Genomic DNA, 25,690 nt, shown 5'->3' on the forward strand with positions numbered 1-25,690 from the left:
AACTTAAAGAAAAGCCGTTAAAATATGTGTGATGTCCAGAAGAGGCATTAAGAGAGTTAAGCCATCAGGAACATATGGCAATCCACGCTGAACAATGTAAAGAGACGACTGGGGTTAGGCCAGGCTTTATTCTCAGCAGCAATCCTTTGCTGGAGCAAAGAGCTCAAGGTAAACAGCTTTTGTGCATATAAAATCCATCAGAGAGCAGCAGCCAGGCTACGGAAGGTGACTGGCAGCCCTGGGCTGAGGGCAGACGCAGAACTTGGTAGACAAAGGAATTGGGACTACCAGTGGATGCCCAAACATATTAATAAGTAGCATGGAATTAAATAGTGTAATAATAATAAGATGTCCATATGCTATAAGCTACTCTCTCTGATTTGTTGGGCTTTCAATATCAAAACTGTCCTACCTCCCATGCATACAGGAAAAATATTATTTCATTCCTGGACCTTGCGTGTTCTTCCATAAGCCCGAGCATTATAAATCACACAGTGGAGGGTTACAAAGAACTCAGCACTCTAACTGAAAACTCTGTAAGGGTAGGTCAATCTCGACCCTGCTGTAGTCCTAAGGCCTAGGACAGCATCTAGGATACTGAAGACATTTCATGGATATTTTTGACTAAGTAAGGGAATGACTAAAGAAATTAATAAACGAAACTCACAAGAGCTTCACTTGGAAGAATCTCAAGCTTGAGTTTGACAAGGAGAAAGATATTTCAGAAAAGAGGAGACGAAGTTGCTCTGATAAATAGGACTTTCATCAAGACAATGATCCAAGGCAGAGAAATGTGGAAAATAGGAGTTATCTGAGCACAACAGGTGAAAGTCACTACTTAAAGTTTTCATGGGGAATCAAATAGCTTTGTGTGGCAATGCAGTGGTTACTAAATGCTCAGAATAATGGTAACCAAAATAACGTTTATAATTATTCCTTGAATACATGGAAAACACATCAGAGGGATATAAAGCAACTGACAATTTACTAAAACTTCTGTACACTATGTTACTATGCATAAAGAAATAAAATGCTGTATAAGTAGATCAAAGAAAATCGTACATTATTAAATTCTACTTGGTAAAGTGCGTGTAAAGAGATTTATTTATTTATTATTATTTCTTTTGATTATTATTTGTTTGAGACAGAGTCTCGCTATGTCACCCTCAGGGGAGTGCCATGGCTCACAGCTCAGAGCAACCTCAGGCTCTCGGGCTTAAGAGATTCTCTTGCCTCAGCCTCCCAAATAGCTGGGACTACAGGTACCTGCCACAAAGCCCAGCTATTTTTTGTTGTAGCTATCATTGTTGTTTAGCAAGCCCAGGCCAGGTTTGAACCTGCCAGCTTTGGTATATTTGGCCGGTGCCCTACTCACTGAGTTCTGGGAGCCAAGCCAAGACATATATTTTAAAATGCTTCTTAGTCAGAGGTAGACATTAGTGAACTTAACTTTCGGGTGTATGACACATAACAATTATATGTTATGTAGAAACAAAACTGATTGTATGGAAATAATTACTTAAAGCATTCACTTTCAAACGTGACACTTTGAAGTTTTATTTAAAAATCCCATGAGACCATCCTATATATGGCACTATAATCCTTCTAAACATCACCTTAACAAACACATGTTCTCAGACAAGGCCCCTAACCCCCAGAACCTTCTTAACCAACACACATTTCACAGTTCTGCAAATTAAATGAGATAATGCATTTGAAAGCAGCTAGCACAGTGCCCTGGCTCACAGCTGTTTTTTCTGAATATTGGCAAAGAGAAGGAGTTGCTTTTACAACTTTAGATGTATTTTAAAGATCTCTATTTAATAGCAGAACTGTCTCTGCTATAAATCAACACGTTAGGGAGCTAAATTTGAAGACTCTATTAAAATACAAAGTATGAATGAATTATTTAAGAAGTCTCAAACTTTGAGATTTTTTTTTTTTTGCCTGAGATTTAATGATGGAGATCGGAAATTACTGTAGATTTTGTATCTCACCCCCCTGCCCCGAGAGAAGACTGTAGCTCCCTGCCTCATTGACTGGCATCCAGTGTACCCGTTCTGATCAATGAAAGGCACGTGTCGAGTGCTGTGCGTCATTTCTCATTACAAGGCTTTAAAAATCAGCTTGTGCTTAACATGGTCTCTTTTCCCTCTGCCGCAAGATTAAAATTGTTCCATGTGGCAATTTCATCAGCAAGGGTCATGAAATAAAGATGTCAGGGACAGGGTTAGCACTAACTTTCAATGAATACGTTGCAGCAAGTGTTTGAAGCTACTGAGATTTAGAGCCATTTGTTAGCGCAGCTTAATCAGGTCTATCCTGACATCAATACCTAGGATCTTAAAACCAGGGAAAACTAAAACTCTCTAGGTTCTGCGCATTCCACCACAGGGTCTATATTTTTAGCCAATTCACAACTTATCACTTGTATTTTCTATAAACTTCTAACCTCTAATATGAGCACCATTGCAATTTACTATACAACCATTTTTAAAACTTATTTACATACTTGTTCAAGGAGTGGTTTCGAAGTTTTGCAAGCTGACCTCAAACTATCTGTCCAGTTTGTCTCCTCTTGCATGATATCTCCCCACAAATCTGACACTTCAGGCACACAGAGACATTTGATAGATTTTTAAACACGCTATGATGATCTTTGCTTGCTCTTTATCTTGAGGTTTCTTCCATCTGGAACAGCCTCCTTCCTTGTTCTGCGGTTGAACTTCTCCTCATCCTTCATGATCCAGCAATGCCAATTGCTCTATAATCTTTGCTGAACATCTCTAGCTACTCTCAGCCACTCCCTTCTCTTCCACAGCACATGGAAGATACCTTCCTATTTATGAAAGAAGTGACACTGAATGGTAATACTGGCTTCTGGCTCAGTATCCTCTTTTCACCGAAAGGCCACAGGGCAATGAGGAAAGCACTATAATTAGTTTGAGCAAAGTAGCAGGTCATGATGATTGCCCATCTATTTATTAAATGGTTGGGGATTAATTTATTAATTGTTCACCAAGTTTTCAAAACCTTTAGACAATAGAACAATTCCTAGTGATTGCATAAACAGGGATAAAACTTTATATTTATATACATATTTTTTAATTTAAAAAAAGCTTTAGTTTCCGATGTGTCATGAAATCAACAATTAGTAACATCCTAGGACAGCCCATATTATATTGTTTCACTTTATACTTTTCTTATTTGTTTTTTATCTGAGAGACATGGTCTTGGTATGTTGTCCAGGCTGGAGTACAGTGGCTATTCTCACTACTTATCAACATGGGAGTTTCCACCTGTCCCATTTTCACTCCTCCCTGGCAACCTGCTGGGCCCCTACTCCCGGGAGGCCACTATACTGATGCTGAGCTTAATGAGAACACCCAAACGGCACAGCAGTGCTACAGTCCAGAGCTCTTGGGCTCAAGCCACCCTCCTGCCTCAGCCTCTCCAGTAGCAGGGACTATAGGCATATGCCACTCATGTTTTTTCTTTTAGGAAAAAAAAAAGAAAGAAAGTCAGCCCAAATCCCACACAACAAAGAAAGATTTACAATGAAAATTTTTAAATTCACTAAATTTCATTTTATTGATGATTAGACATTTTTGGAAATGTATTATCTGCACATTAGCTTGGCATAGAGAGCCCCTACAGTCTGGCTCACCTACTCTCTTACCATGTGACCAAACCTGTCACATTCCTTCATATAACCCACTCTATGTCTCCCACTTTTCTATGTATTGTTCTCTGAATATGAAATATACACATCACCATCCCTAAAGTATATTCATATTTCCTCTGTAATGCCCATCCACAGCTTATCTAAGGACTTCTTTACTTCCCAAACTTAACTCACGTATTCTTTCCATGATGATGTTTTAGCAATAGCTCACAGCAGGCAGCCTTTCCTCTCCACCCTGCTGCAATTTATCACCTAAACCATCTACTGGGAACTTAAGATGTGATATTACTGTTAATCTTAAGTACAACCTTTCTCTCCAGGGAGATTGATTATAAACTCATTTATGACTAGGGATTACATCTTAGTGTCTTTAATCCCTCTCACCTTGACCAGTACTTACACAAAGTTGACCCTCACACAAACAAAACATCTGCCAGTTATTCGCTAACCCGTCTTAACTGCGAGTGTACCAAGAAAGTGCCCCTTTGCAGGTCTGAGTAGCCTAGAAAATTCCTGGAATTAGTTATTCTTTGCTGAATAACTTCTTTATATAGTACAAAGACTAATTTCCCTCGCTACTACTGTGAATCCAGTTTGTTAACATTAGACTTTCCACAGTTTCTCCTTTCCACATAGAGAGAGGGAAGGTTTCAATTTTATAGGATGCTAAGTACTATAGTTACACAACTTAGAAGCCAACAGTAAAAAATTAAAATAACATCTGGTTGATATTGAAAATTTAGCCTCTCCAAATAATTCTTAATAGAATATCCATCAAAGAACAGGAAAATAAACAAAAATCACAGCCACCAAGCCAGGACCAGCCTACTCCTAGAATCTCATGGAATTTCCTCAATGACATTATACTGAATAAAGCAACTGATGGCCAGAGAAGAAGGACATTAAGGAAATTTTTGTATGTAAAAATAGATATTTTGTTCCTATCTTTCCTGTAGGCTACTTCCTTAGGTCTGAATCTTGGGGTACAATACGTCTGCTTTTTGACATGATCAGAATATGGTTCCCCATCTTTAATCATAAAAACCTTTGTCTCTGAGTAGAATGATAGACCTAATGACTCTGCTCCCCCAAATTAAGTTACAACTCAATGGAAAGCTACTTGGAGAGAATTGATACAGGAGACTTGCTTAGTGCATAGCCTCTTTAGAGGTGGTAGCTTAGTGAGAGAGAATGCATCTGTGGGACAAGGAAAAGACCTGTTAGTGCAGCATACACAATACATAAAATGTTGCTAAATCAGAGGAATTGGGTACTGAGCTCTGTCTCCTACTTTCCTGCTATAGATCTAGAAAGAAAATTAGCCCATTGCTCGAAGGACAGAGCAGGAATTCAAGGTAGAGTGATAATATACACATCTCAATTTTTATGCTTGCAGTCCTGGTATAATTATTCACTCTCAAAAGTATCCCAGCTGCTGTGAAGCAACTGTCTCAGTCTCTCAGGAAATGCTGGTTTGGGACTGTTACCTCTCATTCAAAATGGGGTGATGTAAACAGCCTGGAATATACGCTGCAGAAAGAAAGAAAAGGTTCATTATTCTGACTTGCAGGAACAGCATACTTTTGAAAATGATTTGCAATATGCATTGGAGAATTTTGTTTTTCAGAAAATAACTATCACCAATAAAAGATAAGAAGACATGGAAGTGTGGGACAGAGGGAAAAAGCCATAAGGAAAAACAAGGTTGATGTACAAAGATGATCGGATAAGAGTGAAAGAAAAATTTTAAAGAACTATTTAAATATTTCTTAGGAGTGAGAGACAGTAGAATCGACACTGCCAAAAGATCAACTACATCATGTAGATGCAAACCTATAATATTCTCTTTGAGGAAAACAAGGCCAAAGGATCTGTTAGAAAACAACAAGGATAATATATTGTAAAGGCAGAGGGTAAAAAGGGGTTGAAGACTCTATAGCTGACACTTGAACAGCATTGAGTGTCAACTACAGGGATCTACTTATATATGGAGAAGTGTGACAATGTGAAAGAGCTCACAGATGAATTATATAGATAGTTCAATAGAAAAAACTAATAAAAAGTTAATTATGTCATGAATACATAAAATTTATGTAGATGCTAGTCAATTTTATCATTTACTACCGTAAAATATACATAAATCTAATACAAAAAGTTAGAATTTATCAAAACTTACACAAACACTTATCAGACACAGACTATGTGTGGTTTCATTCAAAGTCAAGAGATGTGTAAACAAACATAATGATGCAGTATTAAATAATAACCTCATAAAATTAGCCAGAGCACATAATGTATTACTGTAATAATTTCATAACCTCCTACTGTTGCTATTGCAGTGAGCTAAAATGTTGGAAGTAGCTGTTTAAGATACCATGTGACACTAATCATCTCTCTTTGAGCAGTCCCCCCTCCAGTAAATTGCATATCTCAGTAAAAAGTGATCTCTAGCAGTTCTTATGTATATTTCATTGTGTTTAGAGCTTACTGTAAACCTTGAAAAGCACCACTGGACCCATATAAAGTGCCACTAGTGATGCTGGAAGTGCTCTCAAGAAGCAGAGAAAAGTAACAAGATGACAAGAAAAAGCTGACTTAATTAATATGTACCATAGATTGAGGTCTGCAGCTGCAGTTGCTCACCATTTTATGATAAATAAACATAAAGACCACTGTAAAAGAAAAAAAAAAGGAAGTTCGTGAATCTCTCACCCTGCAGCAGACCAAAAACTTGAACTTTTTGCAAAATACTTTTCTATAGCATATTGAAAATGCAGCTTTTACGTGGGTATAAGGTTGCTAGAAGAAAGACATACTTACTGTCTATAACATGTTTCAGAGAAAAAAGCAAAAGGGAGGTGAAGAATTTAATGCTGGAAAATGTAACGCCAGCCAAGGATGGTTTGATAAATTTTGAAAAAGGTTTGGCTTAAGAAAATGTCAGGATAACAGGAGACGCAGTTTCTGCCAACCAAGAAGAAGCAGATGAATTCTTCAATGCCATTAAAAAAAATCATTGAGGAGAAAAAATATTTTCCTGAACAGGTTTTCAATGCAGACTAAAGTCCCTTTTTGTAGAAAAAAGAAATGCCACAAAGGACACTTATTTGTAAGGAAGAGAAGAGAGCACCAGGACATCAGTCAGGAAAGACAGGCTAACTCTACTCTTTGTGCAAATGCTGTAAGGTTTGTGATCAGAACTGTCCTTATCTATAAAGCCAATGACCCCTAAGACTTTGTGGGAAATGATAAATACCAGCTGTGGTCTTTTGGTTGTGCAGCAAGAAGGTCTGAACAATGAGAACACCTGTCTTGCATTGGTTCCATTTATCCCTGAAGTCAGGAAGTTCCTTGCTGGTAAGGGAGCACTTTTTAAGGTTCTTCTCATAACCAAAAATTCCCCAGGACACCCAGAACCCCGTGAGTTCAACACTGAAGGTGTCCAAGTGGTTTACTTGCCCCCAATACAAGGCATAATTATAATTCAGCCTCTAGATGAAGGGGTCGTAGGGACCTCTCAGGCTCATTACACATGGTCCTCCATGGGGAGGATTGACAACTCTATGGAAAAGAGCCCCAATAGAGAGGATTATGCCAGTGAAGAGGCCATCCCTGTTATTAAAAGATGAAAAGTCCAAAACGATAACATCCTGCCAGAGAAAACTGTGTCCAGATGCTGCCTATGACGTCATGGGACTTATGGCACAACCAATGAAGGAAATCATGATGGAGATGGTGAATAAAGCAAAAACGGGAATGAAGCGTTTTAAGATGGGTATCTTAGAGAAATTCAAAAGCTAACAGAAGCCACACTGAGGGAATCAGCAGAAGATGACTTGATGAAGATGAGGGCTTCCGAACCAGTGCCAGGTGATGGGGAAGGCGATGTAGAAGAGGCAGTGCCAGCAGGCAAGCTGATGCTAGACGATCTGGCAGAGGAGTTTCCGCGAGTTAAGACAGCTCTGGACCAAACTTATACTACGGACCCTTCTATGATCCAGGGTCTGAAACTAAAGCCAATGGTGAAAGGTGTGATAATACAGTAACACTTTCAGAGAACTGAGCAAGCAAAAAGTCAGATTACTCCGAGTGTGTGCCCACCTCTCCTGCATCCCCTTTCATCTCCTCCACCTGCTCTGCCCCTGCCACCCCTGAGACAGCATAACCAACCCCTCCTTCCCTCCTCTTCCTCCTCATCCTCCTCAGTATGAAAAGGAGAACCAAGACCTTTATGATGATCCACTTAATGAATTCACTTAATGACTAATAAGTATATTTTCTCTTCCTTGTAATATATTAATGACAATATATTAAAGACAATTAATGTAATATTGTCTTTTCTCTAGCTAGCTTTATTGTATTGTATACACATATTGTATATGAAATATGTGTTAATCAACTGTTTATGTTACTGGTAAGGTTTCCAGTCTGCAGTAGGCTATGAATGGTTAAGTTTGGGGGGAGTCGAAAGTCACACATGGAGTTGTAATTGCCTGGGGGTGCCCACTGTACTGGAACCAGGATAGAAAGTGGAATAAGAGAAAAATAAATTAATAAAAGAAACGAAGATCCAATGAATTTACCATGTTCCAACAACAACAAACAGGAGCTAGACCTAGTCTAGAAAATATTTTGGTTTGTGAGAAGTGAAATATTCATTATAACCATCAGGCAGGAAGAAAAAGAAGGGGGAAAAAAAAAAGGGCAATTTCCGTGTAATATGGGAGGCTTTGTGTTGCCAAAGTCTGGTCACGTCTAGGTTAGTGCTATCTCGTAGCAATATAACTCTGGGCATACGTGTTATTTTTAACAGCCACATTAAAAAATAAAAAGAAATAAGGAAAACTGTTTTTAATAATATATTTTATTTAATCTACAATATCTAAAATCTTATCAACTCATCATATAATTTATAGTAGGAAATTAATTATATATGTATGTAGTATTAAATCTTTGAAACCTGGGGTTTCATAATTATGATATATCTCCTTTCAGACCAGCCACATTTAAAGTGGCCCATAGCCACAAGTGGTAGGTGGCTGTCCTCGTGTGAACAAGAGAACAGTGACCGAAGGCAACACTCATCTACCGGCCATTTTATATTTCCTGTGGGAAATATGCAAAGCCTGGGAGAGGGAGTGTCGGAAAGGACGGGACGGCCCAGAGTCCAGTGGGTGGGATGAGCGCAGGGCCGCTCACGAGGACAGCAGCAGAATCCCGGGAATAACCAACTGACCTGCCTGTTTTTCCTTTTTCATCCCTAGGAGGATGCTGGTTAGTAACATCTACAATCGGGATGACGGCCAGATGACTAGAGCACCTTATCCCATCTATAAAATAAATGTAGGCTTTGCATAAGGCAAATGTGACATGTAAATTGGGAAAAGTTTTCTCTGCCAGTTAAGCGTGGCTGTGGCTCCCTGTGAAGTCAAATGAAATCATTTAAACTTGACACCATTATTTCTAAATGGAAGTTATCCAATGAGATAACTCTATTCTAGTATTGGTCTCTGCATAGCTATCAAGGCTGTTAAATTTAATTTGAAAATGGAATCCATCATAAAATATTAATCACAAAAGACTACTGGTATGGAGACACCTATTAGCCTACTAATTACATTATTCACTCCTGTTGGCTTTGCTCCTACCTAGGCAATCCAGCACAGAGAGGGGACTAAAGACTAATAATAGTAGCAACCTTGCTGAAGATAATGATCATATCATAATTGCTAAGAGACAATGGGCTTTACTCCTCTCTCTGCACTGTGGTAAGTGCTCTCTCTCTCTCTCTAAAATTACTCTTCTCCCAAGTTTTATGGTTAAGATTCCACTATTATCACACCCATTTTACATAAGAGAAAACTGAGGTTTAGGGAACTTAGTAATGAGTTTCAGGTGACAAGTTAATAACTGGAAGGGTAAGGAACCCAAACCCAAAGTCTTTCTGACTCTAGAACCCAGGATATTAAACACTGTCTGATACAGTCTCCTTATCAAAGCTGGGCTTATTTATAATTATGCATTTGTTTTATGCAGCACCAAAGTGAGGCGTGTGTATATGTGTATGTGTGTGTGTGTGTATTTTTGGCATCACAAAGAGGAGTGAAAAGACAGGGGTGATTCCAACCATCACATAATTAACGGCACATTTATACTGTGAGGCACCTCAGTTACTATTAGCACAATTTAACTGTGATTAGGACGACAGGATGCTGATTCAGACATTACCATCTCCTGGGTTTTTTTCTAAGTGTGTAAGCGCTGCAGAGGATAGCTGGCAGGATTTTTCGAATTGAAAAAGGCATGACCTATACCAAAGAATAAACTAGAAGGTGCTGAAAAATCAACTGTGGTAAGAAGCACACAGGCATGAACGTTGGACAAAGGAAGTAGCAGTAGAAAGAGTAATATATTTAGAGCCAGTAGACTTAGAGTTAGAGGCTCAAATATGACATTTAATAAATGGATGATCTTTCATAAGTCATTGCCCTACAACTGGGTCTCATTTGTAAAATGAAGTTTCTGTGAAATCTAAATACGAAAATATATGCAAAATAAGGCATGGGGATTGAATGCAATAAGCAATGGGGGTTGGAAGGAACAACTTGCTGAAGGTTTTGAACCAGAGATCATTCTAGTTTGTTTTGCAGGATTCTGTTGAAGACAGAATCAGGGCAGGGACAAAGCAGAACAGTGGAATGCATGGGCTTAAAAAAAAAAATGCATATTGTGTCATGTTTATTATTAACACTGGGCAATTTTCTCTAAAGAAATTACCAATTTATGATAATCCCTTGCATTTTATTAGTGCCTTAAACTTGAAAAGCCCTTTCAAAGACATTATCTTCCTTGGTTTTTAGTACAAGTCTTCAAAGTACACTTCCATCTTGCCAGAGTGTGCAGATGGTCACAGAAATTCAGATATAATCTGATAAATGACTTCCATTCTCCATTCAGCCATAGTTTGAAAGTGGACATCCACTGAAGTTCTCATTTTCTGGGGATGGGCAGAGAGCTCTGAGGGTTATTCTCCAGGATTAATCTTTTTGCATCAGGCAGAAGAAACCGGTATCAACAAACCCAGAGATTCCTAGGATTGTTGTCTCTTTTCTGGATATTCTATCTAGTCAGCCACTACACCTCCCAGTCATCCCCATTCGTTATGTGAGCCAGAGTGAGCAAGTGCCACGAGGTGGCACCAAACAGCAGTCAGGGACTGACACATTGATTTAGTTGTGGTTTGTTGCCAGGATGGCTATGACCAATGGCTGCATAATAACATGACCCCACATACTGGATGACTAAATTTTGTGGTCCCACTTTGTTTCATTTTATAAATGATTTAAGATCTTTTCAGTGCATTAGATGACTTACTCAAGGTCACACAGTATCTAACTGTTACAAACTAGAACTCAGTCTCTAGGTGGTAGGGAGGTATTGTGGTAGAAAGAATATAGACCACGAGTCTAATGATGTGGGTTCAAGTTCCAGCCCCGCTACTTCCTAACCAGGAGATGATGAACAAGCTCCTTACCATCTCTGAGCCTTCTTTCTCAATTACAATTGGAGGTACCCCACGTTGGCATGGAGGAATAATGAATGTGAAAGTGCAATGAACCTATAGTATGCATTCTATGTGATTCTTAAGGCATTGAGTTTCTCTCTGATTGCATGTATTAATAGTAAAAATTCTGTTCCTATGCTAAATTATAAAGATAGTAAATACTTGATAATCAAAGCAATAACTTCCAAGGGTATATTATTTTGTTAAATTCAAGAATGCATTACTAAATTGTAATACCAGCAAACATCCTCTTTCTGTTTAACAATCAACTGACTGCAATTTATTAAGTATCTACCATGTGCTCAATATGATGGAGGCCTTAGAAAAAAATCCCATCACTGTTTCTATGCAGAAAGGATAGACAACCATAGAAATGAAAACAAATGCAAACAGAGGTAAAGCAAGATGAATATTAGTAAATACTGGGTCGTGCCGAAATAGTAACAATACTGCTGTTATCAGAGAATGGGGAGATGAATGGGCCCTGTGGTGGGGAGGAAAATCTTACAAAGAGTTGAGATTTGATTTTGCCCTAAAGGTTGGGCATGATATAAACAGGCGAAAAGAAAGAGATGTGAGCTATTGTGATTCATCGCATTGCTTTTCTCTGACTCAATGGTTCCATTTTGGTTAATATGATCCCAGAAGCTCCAAGCAGATTCTTATCAGGACAGTTTTGTAATAACTGCTGACCTATCAGTAGGGAATATTGAAAGACATGCATGGAGTATAATTTTTCAGCAAGTTCTGGGCAGGTGCTGCTGGAGAAGCAGCTCTCTTTTAAATGTATCAGCACTTCCACCGCTGCAGTGCATAAAAGTTACTCACAGTTTGTGTCTGTGCCAGCGAGATGAAGGGGAAGCCTGCTCCACACACCAGTGGGGAGATGTGTGATTTCACCCTTGGAGAATCTGACAGCGCCATCGACTTTGATGATTAATCCATTGTAACAGGAGGCTCAGCATTGGTGGAGACGAATTTTCTGCCTTAAGTGACTACCCTGTTGTGCTGTATTCTTTAAAATCCTTTGGAAGTTGATGTACTAAGGGGAGGAGTAAGGTTGCAGACCTTGGGAAATCACTCTGATTCTTTTAGTCGTGTGAACAAGCACATGTGGTGGCTGTTTCCTTTGGGTATCTGGATTTGACTAAATCAAGAGGATCTTATAGAATATATCCCTCCTGGGAAATCCCTGATAATAAGAGCCCATGATCTCTCAACAAGTTTTAGAAGATTTCCAGCAAATCACGGAGGACATGATTAGAGTGGCTCTGTGGAGTTATTATTTCCCTTTTAATATAACTGAATGGGAATTGCCACATATAGCACAGATCACTTATACACACACACACACACACATATAATACACAGACATGTGGAAACATACATGTATATATTTATATGTATATGTAAAGTGGTTTTATATGTGACAAGTTTAGTGGACATTCTTTCCTTATACATAAATTTATATATATAAACCAGTTACACACATATAACAGATTCAGAGGACGTGTGTGTGGGTCTTACATATAAAACAAGAATGTCCACTAAACGTCTTTCTCATAATAACTTTGGAGGTCAAATTAAAAAAAAGAAAAAATTCATTTTTCCTGCCAGCTTTTTTTCCTCTCTGCCCTCTGTCCTCCAGTGTGGCACCTTATTTAAGCTTATGGAGTCTTATTTGGAAATACAGTAATTATGCATTGGAGAGAAACTCTGATGAACAAGTGGTTCTCACAGTAGACGTTGCATATGAATCACCCAGAGCAAAGAGGAAAATTTCAGGTTTCTTGACCCCGGTCCCAGAAATTCTGAATCAGGAGGTCTAGGGCAAAGTTGAAGAATCTGCGGCTTATTTCCTGCTGGGGATTCTGAAGCAGATTGTCTGAGAACCACAATCTGAACAATGTAAGAATACTAACTGGAGTCAGCCAAATGTAGGTTGGGTTTTTATCTACCACTCACTGGCCATGTGGTTCCAGCAACATCCTATCCTGTCCATTGGCTCCTCCCCAGGCCTTTCCCACCTGAACAAACAAAAATTCTCCTGATGTCATTCACCCCAACTCAACAGTTCTGCTCTGAGAGGAAGCAGAAGACAGTTTCACATTTCAGCCTGAAACTTTCATACGGCTGAAACTTTCATATCTTTTTCAGGTATCATACTACGAGAAGTTCCTAATATTTTCCTTTAAATAAATAATGGTTATTTATATTAACTAAATTAATCTGATTGCCAGAAAAGCATTTGGCAAATACCTATCACTGCTAGATTAACTCAGGAATAAGATGGGTAAGACATGCTACATTTAAACATTTAAACTTAATTTCAATCATCTAAGGATTTAAATTTAGTTTCGGGTGGAGTAAGAGACATAATACACAAAAAGACCACCATAGACACGTAAAAAGTAATAAAAAGAACGAAAATAAAAATTTTGATTTTGATTGGCAAAGACCCTCAGATGGAAGATGTTCAGCCGAGGGTGGTTACGAGAGGCTTTATGAAAAGAACTAAGAGTTGACCTTGGCTTGGAGCATATGTACTACTTTCCTCGGTAGGAAGTATTTTCTAATAGATGGATTCAAAAACAAGTAAAAATGAAAGGCATGTTTCTGGGCACAAAAAGGATCCTGAAGGCTGAGAGCCTGTATTATTTCTTTCTATACAGAGGTACATAATATGTATTCTATGAGTATTTTTGGAATAAATAAATTAAAGATCACGTACATAAGTTAGTAGCAAGTTCATACATAGCAATGACATAGACAATGTCCGGAAATGAAGATTTGGGCCACATCATGGATCGTAGCAAGGAAGTAATGCTTCCCTTGTCAGAAAGACCACTGCAGATTTATTCTCCTAGATGTAGATCCAAGAATATTGATGGTGGAAATTTGAGGGGCTAATGTAGGGCAAAGTATGGAATGAAGAGTTAACTGGGGTGAGAAAATTAGCCAGAGAGTAAGGGGAATGTAATAGTAATGACAATCAGCCATGCAAGGAGGCAACACCCAGCAGGGATCCCCGAGAGGGGGGACTGCCGTACTCTGTAGATAAGAGGGTATATATTGAATATGTTAGGCTGCGTGTCCAAAATAGTCTTCTTATTGTTGCGTTGTTTCTTAAAACTCTTAAGGAAAGCAATTCTTAGATTACAGAGCCATAGTTTGCTGACACCTACTTTAAAGGAACAACTTAAAAGCCTTGATGACCAAGTAGGTATAGGGGATGGAGAACAGCAAGGTCGAGCCAAAACCTGCACCAAGATTATAACTTGGCTGATTCAGAGGATAAACGAAAATAGGAACTAGAAAAAGACCACTGTAGTAATTAAGATATGTGTTCACTCCGTGCCAGGATCTGGGATCAGCCTCATGCAGGGACTCTCAAATGATCTTAAGAACCAGTTATATTTATGAGAACCATTTTAGAGATGAGGACACTGAGGCTCAGAGAAATTATGGGCTTGAGGTTAAAGAAGCTTTTGAGTTTTCTGAGCACACTATTTAATTATGTTAAAGCAGACTCAAAAAGCATGTGATCTACCAAGAATTAAGCAGACTTGAAAAATAACAGATTGAAATGTCAGCACAGATTTAAAGCTGGGACAATGCTTAGATGTAGCCAAGGTTTGCAAACCCTCTAGAATGGGGCTGAGTTTTGAGTTTCATGACGAAACCCAAAACCGTGGAAGACAGTTTCACATTTCAGCCTGAAACTTTCATACGGCTGAAACTTTCATATCTTTTTCAGGTATCATACTACGAGAAGTTCCTAATATTTTCCTTTAAATAAATAATGGTTATTGGTACCATCTATTACATTCAGTACACTCTGCTGATCTTTATAGGCAAAGATAATATCAATGATGTAACCTCAGTTAAGCATTTACTCAGCTGATTTTAATTTCTGGTTGGTCTTACACCACATTTATTTTCCTCCAATTTTTAAGTATTTTAAGGAGAGGCATACATTTTTGGAAAAATCTGGTTGGGATGAGCAATGTAATCTGGGAGCCATGGAGTCAAGATTCCTCTGCTGTATGGATCCCTTAGTGTTGGCTCCATTCACTCCATGCTCTTAATCCAACGAGGTGACTTTTATAAGAAAAATATCAACAACCTAGGTCTAATCTTTGAACAACCTTTTACGTTATATCAAAGCCCAGGAGTGTATTTTATCATAAAATGGACAAAAAGTAGCTGAAGTTTCATTAGGTCACATTTGAGATTCGGCTAGCGAAAAACTGATGAGTAAAAATATTCCATTCAATGATTTACTTTAAATCAAGGACAAAAAAATGTACATCATGTCTCCTCAGGGATAACGTTTCAGGAGTCTCCTTTCCTCCCCTTATCTTTTATAATATGTCCTCTCAAAAGGAACATCAGACAGCTGTCTTTGTTCATGTCCCCCCTTTTTGTACCTCAAAGAATGGATCAACTATTTGATCACCCACCACACTGCTGCTTTGAGGCCCAAATTTTGTTGGAGTAAAGACAGTTCTAATTAAAATACACCTCTACTGTAATGTAGTGTTCTGTAGAGAAGCTGTGCTCTATGGAAAAGAAGTTGGGCTCTATGAAATGTGAGAAAGAAGTCATGGATTTTACTTTATCACCTTTGATTCAACCCAGGCATATGCTGGTAATATACAAAGCGCTTAATTATTACTGCCAAAAGAATGGTCTTCAGCCATTTTTTAAATCTTTCCTAAGCCACAATGTCTATCTCTGTAAAATGGAAATAAAAAACTCTTTATCTCCCAGAATCATTATTAAAGGAAATAAAGAATAAGGACAGGGAAGCTGTTTTGAAGTGGTAAATCAATAGATGCAGTCAGCTATCTGTATTATATAAAATCCTGAGACAAGAGCCATTCTATATTTTTTCCATTTAATTAATATGATGTAATAAACTGATTCCCCAGTGATGTAGGAATATGGAGGTGAAAGACATAGGTTTTGCTTTCAAAAACCCAAGTAAGCCCAGAGCTAGGCAATTTTTTTTGTTCTAGTGGATTGTAATCGTGTTGATTAGGTATAGTTAAGACTGTCAGATTCTTCCTAATCTTCTTAGGCTAACGGACAAACTGAAAAAGCACATTTTCTAATCTTGCTTGCACTCAGGTTGGAACCATACAACCAGTGCTGGCCAATGAGATGTAGGCTGATGTGTTAAACAGTCTTTTTCCCAGGCTAGTCCCTAAAACTTTCTTCAAGCATTCCTAGATGAAAGGAGACTTAGTGGCTTAATGTCTATGACCTAAAGTGCTCTATTCTCCTTACTTCTGATCAAATACAGTAGAACCTCCAGAGTTGACCACCTCCCTACATTGACCATCTCCTTGAGTCAACTTAATTTTCATAGACCAGATAGGCACCCCATATACATATCAGTATAGTAGGCCTAGTTTCCTATGTTGACCAACTTTGTATGTTCACCATATTCTTGGGTAGTCAATTTACAGAGGTTCTACTGTGTGTTAGATTATGATACAAAAAAAAAAAAAAAGTGATTGCCTGCAGGGGACAAGGAGTTAGTGGCAGTATATTAATCATAACAATGTAACTTAATTTGTTATTTCTTTCATGGAGAAAGGCATGCTACAAAACAAGGTGACCTAACGAAATAGTATGTTTACTGACAGAACATTTACATTTTGACACAATTTTTTAATCTTATTATAGACTAGTAACAAACAGTACACCAGCCACCAGGAGTTCGTGGTTATCAATTGAACAACACTGGTTAAAGCTATCCTGACCAATAAAAAAAAAAGACCCTGCAAAGTAGAGATGAAGCTTCTGAGCGTAGGTTATATGTTCCCTAGACAAATGTCATGCCAAATGAAGTGTATCAAATTGCTTCTGTATTGCTAGAGATTTTTCCTGCATGTGCCAGTATATGCTTGTTGTCTCACGCTAATTACTAATCATACCCTCTTCCTCTGTCTAATTGTCCCATTTTGTGTGTTAAACATTATTTGGTCACCTCCACTGATAGGGAGAATAAGAACTTTAGGTAAGAAAAAATATAATACTTTTTGTATACATTCCTGGTTAGTAGTTTGCATAAGAAACAATGATCAAAGGAGTGATGATTAAAACCAAGGAAGGTCGTTGGTGATTTATTTCTGCTATGCTTAGCACCAAAAGTGCAAAAAAGTATAAAAAGGAACTTTTGGAACAGACACAACATTACGATTCCATGGAAAAAATTAGGTGAGGGATGTCTACATCGTTTTAGAGTAATGTGGTGGGCCTTTTAATCAAGTTGATTCAAATGAACTTCATTTCCAATGTGATTTTACACAACAGCCCTCATTTTGCATATTGTAACAAGTTTTTGTGCACTGATTCTGATTTTTGTGTTTTAGGCAGTAGTAAGAATCTTGAGATTGTCGAAGTCACCCTTGTGTATGGACTTAAATTTTTCACAGATCTTATGTATGTTTAGATTTGAATTATTACTTAATTGTTAAGGGCAGTATAGCAATTGATCACTGGACTTAAGCATCTTGGTTTGTTTCTTTCTCTTATTATCTGGATGATTATTTATTATCCCTGAGATTGAGGTTCTTATCAATAAAATGGGAATAAACACACACACACGTGGGATTGCTGTGAGGACTGAATGGAATAGTATGTGTTAAGGTAATATATAAACTGCATAGGGCATACGAAAGTGAAATTGCATGTAATAATAACTCATTACTAGATTTGGGGCCACGCACTCTATACTTCGGATACAGGGGTGTTATTAGTGAAACAGTCCTGCAATTTCTCTGCTCCATCATTTTTTTCCTCTAGGAGAAAAGGAGTGACTTTTCTGACTGGGGAGTATTGAATAGGAAATTTGATTTTGACCCTTCCTCGCTTACTTCTCATGGTAGCCAGCTGGCCCTCAGGCAGCAGACCTCAAGGCCATGTTCATCCAGGTTGACCAGTAGTTGTCCACTGCAGCCCGTGGCTCTGAGGGTAAATCCACCGAAGTCTTGGATGGATTACGAGGCAGCTCATTTGCCTGGCACATGTACACCATAATCTTTAATCACTTTAGTCCATTAAAGCTGCTGTTTTAATTTTCATCTGCCATATGCCATATCTGCCTCTCAAAAGAGAAGGGAACACAGGTGCTATTTATTTGTCCCTGTAAACCCCAATGGAAATAAGGTTCTGTATGAAAAATATTAAATGACACATGGTATATACTGGAACCTTATTGTATAATAGTTCCTAATTTCTCTTATACACATAAAATAATCCTAAACTTAATCTTATTTGTATATAGCACAAACATAATGTTTTCATTCATATTTTCTATAAAATTTCCAATATCTCCCAAATATACACTACAGTAAATAAGGGTCTTCATATGATTTATTAGTTTTAGAATCAGAATATATCAGTTCAGAAAATGCATAAACAGGCAATTATACTAATTTAATGTGGCAACACTGTTTGACTAGCTTTCCAATATGGATATCATGATTAAAACTTAATCCCTTAATTATATAGTGGCTTAGAGTTCACAGACTCTCTCCTCTGTGTTCATTCTGTCCTGTCATCTTGTCCTCCATTTGACCAGGTTGTCTGAGGTAGAGGGCTGCCACCACGGATCACTGTGATGAGACCGAGTGAGTCACAGAAGATCTAACTTGCAACTTGAACCTCCCTGGCATTATGTGCTAACCACTGGGCTAAATAGTCAAGAAGGAGACCTCCTAAGAAAATCACCTGGGATTCACACGAGGGCTATGGCGCTTTGTGAAGTTGAATTGTAGCCCACTTTCCCTTACGAGACAGCGCATCTTATCTAAGTGTTGCAGATGTTCCTCAAATGGCCTAATAAATATTAGAATATCATCTAGGTAAATGAGGTAAATATGTCAGTGGAATCATGCAGCCTTCCATAATTAAATAAATGCAACACACCGGCCACCTCTTTTCTCTCTAGCAAGCTAAACTTGGTGAGCTCGAATCATCAACCCATTTTTAATAATATTCTTTCCTAAGGAAACTGGGATCTATTCATCTTGGCAGGGGTGGGGGTTGTAAAGGGGAAGGCAGTTGCCTAATTAACATTATACAGCTTAATTAATTCTGCATCCTAAAAGCAAAGATGGAACCACACATTCCAAATTTACAGCATCAAATCCATCTGGCTAGAGCTCTAGCCTTGAAAGAGGGCACGGCCCTTCAGACAGCCTTTAGTCCTCAAACTGCATCCAATTTTGACATATTCAGGATTTAGAAAAGATGGTTGTTATATTTTATTTTGATTTCAGATGGTCCAATATATGTATAATGGGGGAGAAAGTGTTCAGTTTTATTGCTGCCAAATTTTCAGTGGTATGAAATCCATGTCAAACCAATTCAACAATGTTAAGTCTTGAAAGCTCAGAATTGGGCTATCCAATTTCAGTTATAAACACACATATACACACCGTGAAACCTGTATAACTGACCACCCGAGGGACTGTAACAAACTGGTCAACATACAGAGGTGATCAACCTAAGGAACTTCCATTGAGTACATATGGTGCACGTCTGGTCTATGGAAATTAAATTGACTTAAGAAGGTGGTCAATGTGGTCAACTAAGGAGGTTCTACTGTATTGAGAAGAGGTAATGAGACATCTCATTACACCTAACAAGTCTAAGAATGGTGGGCAAAGGTGCTACTGGATCATCGTGGGAACACACATATACACACGTATATGTGAACTTATACACACATAAGTTCGGACAATGAAGTTCACGAACACATCCTCGAAAATGTGCTACATCCCTCGTTGCTGAATATCACTATAGTCACCTGTGAGGTCCTCCCTGGAGGAAGCTGTGCACTGACACCAATGCCTCATCCACCCTCCAAAGCAGCTTTGGAACTCTGTTTGGAATGGCTGTCAGGGCTGTCGTCATCTGAGGTCTGAAAATTCAGTTGGCAAACTCATCCTAGAAAAAGTGCTACGCAGCCATTGCCGAATGTCACTATGGTCACCAGATGGCCAAGGGGAGGGCTTTGAAGGAGACTTAAGTGGTCTTCAGCATAAAGCACGCAGCACTTTTTCTGGAATGAGTTTGCAAACTTAATTGTCAGACTTTGTATATAAGTTGTTTTCAAAACTCTTAAAATTTGACCTGAGTCATTTTTCCTTAAAAAATTATGGTAGTGTTCCTATGAAAAGGAATTAACTTTGATTAAAAAAAATGCTTAAAATGTAAGGACTCACTGATCTTTGCTTTGTATTAAAGCAAACTATGGTAAGACTACCAGGGAAAATGTCTACAGATCTTTGGGCTGTGACGTGTGATGAAGGTCCACCTTCTTTTTATTTTTTTACAAAGATCATAAATACATTTATGCCATTATGGGATTCAATGTGTTGATTATTTGTACAAATTGGAGTGCTTACATCCTACTAAACAACATAGCCTTCACCTCAATTACCCAATTACAGGATTAAGACATTTGCGTTCTACACTTGATAGATCCAACTTGTACTTGCAATATGCTCCATAGGTGTGGTCCCCCTACCAAACCTCCCTCTATCGACCCCCCCCTCTCCTCCCCCTTCCCTTCCCTCCTTCATCCTAGGCTATAGTTGTATCTTTGTACTGCTCAGGCTTCCATATGACATGGGCTGTTCTCATGTTGCACAAGACACTAAGCTTTGCCCATTTCCCAGACAAGCCAGGACTTCCACATGCTAAAACTCTGTGCTTATGTCCCCACTTTCTCCCGCTGGCAAATGCCCTTAGCTTAATCACAGCCAAATCCCTGCAAGTGCATAGTCTCACTGTCCTCTTTGTATAGTACAGCCTTCCTTCCCAATATATTTCACGATAATTTGTATGTTCTTACACATCTGTCCAGTTTTACTCTCAATATGTGAAGAACAGAGTCTAAAGCATACATTTTTGTGTGGACAGCACTAACCGTAGCGCTAAGTAGCAGCAGTTTTCAATCTATGTTATGGTATTACCTAATACTAACAAAGCATAGTGTGATTAATAGAACTGTTCCTTCTAATTTGAAATGAATACGTTTTCCCACATTTAATTCATTCTCATTGGTTCTTAGCATCATGCTAATATTTGGTCTAATAGCTTCTTTATAGAATCTGAGCTATTTGGGGCGTGGGGGAGGGGAATGAAGTCCCAGTAATACCTATTTCTTCCCCATTCATCTGGTTTCTTTTCAACTTTTCCTTGGGAGAAGTCGTAAGGAGCTGGAATAATTATTTACTAGACCATATTAGATCATACCAGGCTACGTTTCCTCTGATCCCTGCCTGTCCTAACCTTCTATCCTAACATTTGTGCCTTTTGGCTCAATAGTGTCAGGGAGAAAGCAAGAGCAAGGGAGTGCCTTCACTTTCTCCTGCTGCTGACCTGGTTGTCCAAAGTGAGAGCGAGGCAGAAAGCCAAAATACACAACTGTTCTTACATCCATGATCTGGATTCTTCTAGTGTGAGGGCAAGAGGGTGGAGGAGCGACGTGGCGACCCCACAGTCTTATATCCGGTGTACCCTTGTGCGAATAAGGAGTGGGCAGAGGGCACTGGGTATACGCCACTCAGACACATGAGACTCGACAAAGAGATGATCTTGGCCCTAACATATCTCATTGCCTTTAAAAACTCTTCCCAGGGAAATGTTTGATTCTTAAAAAGGGAGAGGAAAAGCATGGTAACTGAAAATTTTGCACTGTGGCATGCTTTAGAAAAGAAAGAAGTAGAAAAGCTATCAAGGAACACCGCGGTTAACGCCGGTACCATCACCCCATTTCACAGTGTAGCTCAGCCATTTCTGATTTTCAAGTGCTTTTCACTTACATCTGATGCCCAAGATAAACCTCCCTATAATCAAGGTGACGCCTATTCTTGTCAGAAGACCCAGCACATGCTGGGGTTACATACTGAGGCTAATGAATGCCTTAGCTATTGTTTGTTGAAACCCATCTCTTAAAATTAATGTGGAGAGGATGCTGATAGTTGGGAATCCACTTGTTCTTCACAAACAAAACAAAACAAAGCAAACACAACACAAACACATAGAAGCGGCCCTTTAAGAAGCTGAGCAGACACTTCCTGTCAAATAATGAACAACATTGTAAGACAGATTTATGCAGACTACAGCTGTGATTTGATAACCAGTTCTGCTTGGAATGTATTTGTGAAATGTCACACAATCCAAGATGTTTTAATTATGTTACATTTTATCCCAGACTGCTGATTATAAAATGAGTGATCAAGAGTTAAATCAACTAAAGTCTAGAAAAGCTGTGGAAGAGACGCTGCTATGGTGCAAATCAAACCCGGAGCGTCTGACGGGTGGTTTCTGCTCTTGTTTAAATGAAAATACCTCTGGCTCAAAAAAAACAAACAAAAAAAAACATATTTTGCTTTTGAAAAATGACCGCAGTTTCTGATTAACACAGAGTTCTTCCGAGTAGTAACTTTGCAGTCATCACATGAATATTTTCAAGACATACTCACGTATCCTTGAGCCATGAACTTGCGGGTGTACCTTTTGTAGCGTTAAATTACGCACCATCTTACCGTTGTTTAGATGTCCTGTTGATGGTACGTGTGAAGACGGCATGGCACACATTACCACCTTTTAGTTAGCAGATTATTAGGAAGTGTTTTAGCCTCTGTGATTCAGGCATTTTCCTTTTTGCTTGATTGTACAAGATTATACAGACTACCAAGTTGGCTTTTCATCTAGGTTATTCAAAGACAGGTTGTATTCCAAATGTACTTTTAGAATAACTCTGGTTTAATTTACTACTAATAGCTGATAGGAACAGAATATTAACTAAATGGTAAGAAATTTCACATCAGATCAAATGTTTTGAAAAGCTGCACGTAATTACTGAGTCAAATAGCAAGAGCACTGACTTCAGGAGAGCATTTCAGAAATTTCTATCTTTTGCCAGATAGAAAATCCTCACAGGACATAGCTTTTGCTTGTCAGATGTCTGAAAATAAATTTCAAAATTAATTTAGCCAACTCTTGTGTTGTTTCTCTACTTTCATGCCAAGATAAAACAAGAAAAAAACAAAATGTGAGATGAGAAATGCTTTCTGTTTCTCTGTGTAATCCCACACGTTACTGATACAATGTATTTCATTTTTACGTAACTATTCTCAACAAAAAAGGCAACAAAAACATCATCATAAAATTGAGGCGATAACAATACAAAGTAATAGCAGGTGATAGCAAAAATAAAATATAATTAAAAATACGTCATATAAGAACAGACAGTGAAAGGGTCCATAGGAAATCAAAATAAACAGCACTGAAATTCTGGACAATAACCAGCTTTCACACAAGCCCCAGTGTACAACAAATTTTTCAGCAGGTATCTAATATGTATCAATAATCAAATAAGCAGGCAACCAGTAACCAGTGTTCTTTGGGGAGTCAGACTTGTATATATGTATTTCTTGTAGAAACCTAGGAAATGCCTGCCAAAATAATTTTTGAATACCTGATTAATTCTGAAAATTACTAAAATCAATTCTGGCTAAGTCGTTTCTCATTGAATACAGATAAAGTAACTTCAAAATCCATTGCCACTGGTTGCCACGCAACCTGCTATAGTATTATGGGAGAATAAGCGGGGCTTGAATTTTCTAGGCCCTCTTGCTTTACCGACTTGATGTTTTGATACTCTAATGCGTCTCAGCTAACTTCCATTAAGTAGTGTTTTGTGGGGTAGTATTCCAAGGTTAAAATGATTAAATAACTTTTATGGTTGATCAAATATAAGCCCTTATTATACACAGTAGGCAAAAATCATACATTTTAATTACCTTGTTATCAAAGATCTAAGTATTTACATTTCATTTTTCCATAATTATTCTGAATTTAGGAGACCTTTCAAAGATTTCTAAAAATATGACCCTTGAAATATATTTATGATAAACAATAATGAAAGAAGTTTAGGACAACAATAAGAAATATTCTTAGAGTATTAGGTGTTTGCTATTTTTATTTTAGGCTTTATGTAGCTAGTTTAATTTTTTGATGTAATGAAATTAATTATTCGAGAGCTTACATTATATTTCTCACTTTGCAACCATGCACAAAATAAAGAAAACTGATCAATATTTGATCACAGTTACAGTGCATTAATTCAAAGTTAATTTTCAGTGGAATCATTGCCATTATTCATTTTTGAGTGGTATTATATGAATATGAGGAAAACAGCCGATCTTTATAGGAAGAAAAATATTTTAAAACAGAAGCCTAAGGGAAACAAAAAGTCTTTTCAAAATAATACTCCAAACTACATGTTTGAAAAAATACCAATGAGGCTTCATCTTTTCCATTTGCATTTGCACAAATACGGATTCTTCTCTTATAAAGAGAGAATCAGAGTGACCGAAATCTCTTTAATAAAATCATCTCTCTTGAAAATCCACTTATTATCAAAATGGAAAGCAATTTAAAATCTAGCCATTAACCTCTACCATTTATGTAAAAACAGATTTATTAGAATGGGAGAGAAATATCATTTTAGTAATTTACACTATAAATATTTCAAAATAAAAATATTACCCTTCATTTATTACACAGGAAAGTGAATATGTCAAAACTCACTCACATTTAATTTTAATGGCAAGATGTTCAGATAATTACACCTTATAGAAAGACCCAAATTTGCAATTAAGTTCAAATAGATCTGACATTAGGTAAATTAAACTGCAGATCTCTTTTAAATAACTTATGTGCTCATTTTTACTTGAATAGTCCTAAAATCCACTGGCTTAGGTTAATGTATTAAAATAGTATCTTGCCAACCTCTTCCAGACTCTCAAAAGAATTGAGCAAAGATGGAAGAAAATGGCATTGATTTTGATTTTATGGGAGTTGGAAATAGATAGATCCTAGCTAGAAATGTATTCTGAATCAAAATATCAATGTACATGTAATCTAAACAACATTGAAAGGGAAGCTTTGTAACCTCTTTGCAATAATAGAGGCCTCCAATTTTTATTCTTTGAGCTATATAAATAATGTTTGTAGTCAGTAACTAATTTTTATTTTCATACTCCGTTCCTTAAAAGTCTTTTTTGTTTTAGTTTTTGTATAATCTATGAAATTTACCCATCCAAAAGTTATCAAACACTAATCCAAATGTTTCCAACTTAGGAGTATTTCTACATAAATACGCATACATAAAAAAGTCCTGAAGTAGTAATTAAACTAAGCATTAAAAGGTTCAAATTAATATACTTCATTTATGTTGGTTAAAGTATTGACCTGTTTGTTGTCTAAGAAATAATGAGAAAATTTCTATTATTATTTCTAATAACAAATGATCCATGAACTTAAGAAGTACAAAGAGTGTCTTCAATTTCCAGTATCTTGAAGCTTTAAATGTGTTGATATGGGGCAGCGCCTGTGGCTCAGTGGGT

At 37.7% G+C, this 25,690-nt stretch overlaps 1 protein-coding gene across 2 annotated transcripts in view; it reads right to left on the reverse strand.

Moving 5' to 3' along the window:
• The window catches only part of ZFPM2 (zinc finger protein, FOG family member 2), a 446,479-nt gene that overhangs the window by 68,432 nt on the left and 352,357 nt on the right, over positions 1-25,690 (reverse strand). The window lies entirely within an intron of this gene.

Source organism: Otolemur garnettii, unplaced genomic scaffold (genome assembly GCF_000181295.1).
Source record: "Otolemur garnettii isolate 467f Iridium unplaced genomic scaffold, OtoGar3 scaffold00004, whole genome shotgun sequence".
In the NCBI taxonomy this organism is placed as follows: domain Eukaryota; kingdom Metazoa; phylum Chordata; class Mammalia; order Primates; family Galagidae; genus Otolemur; species Otolemur garnettii.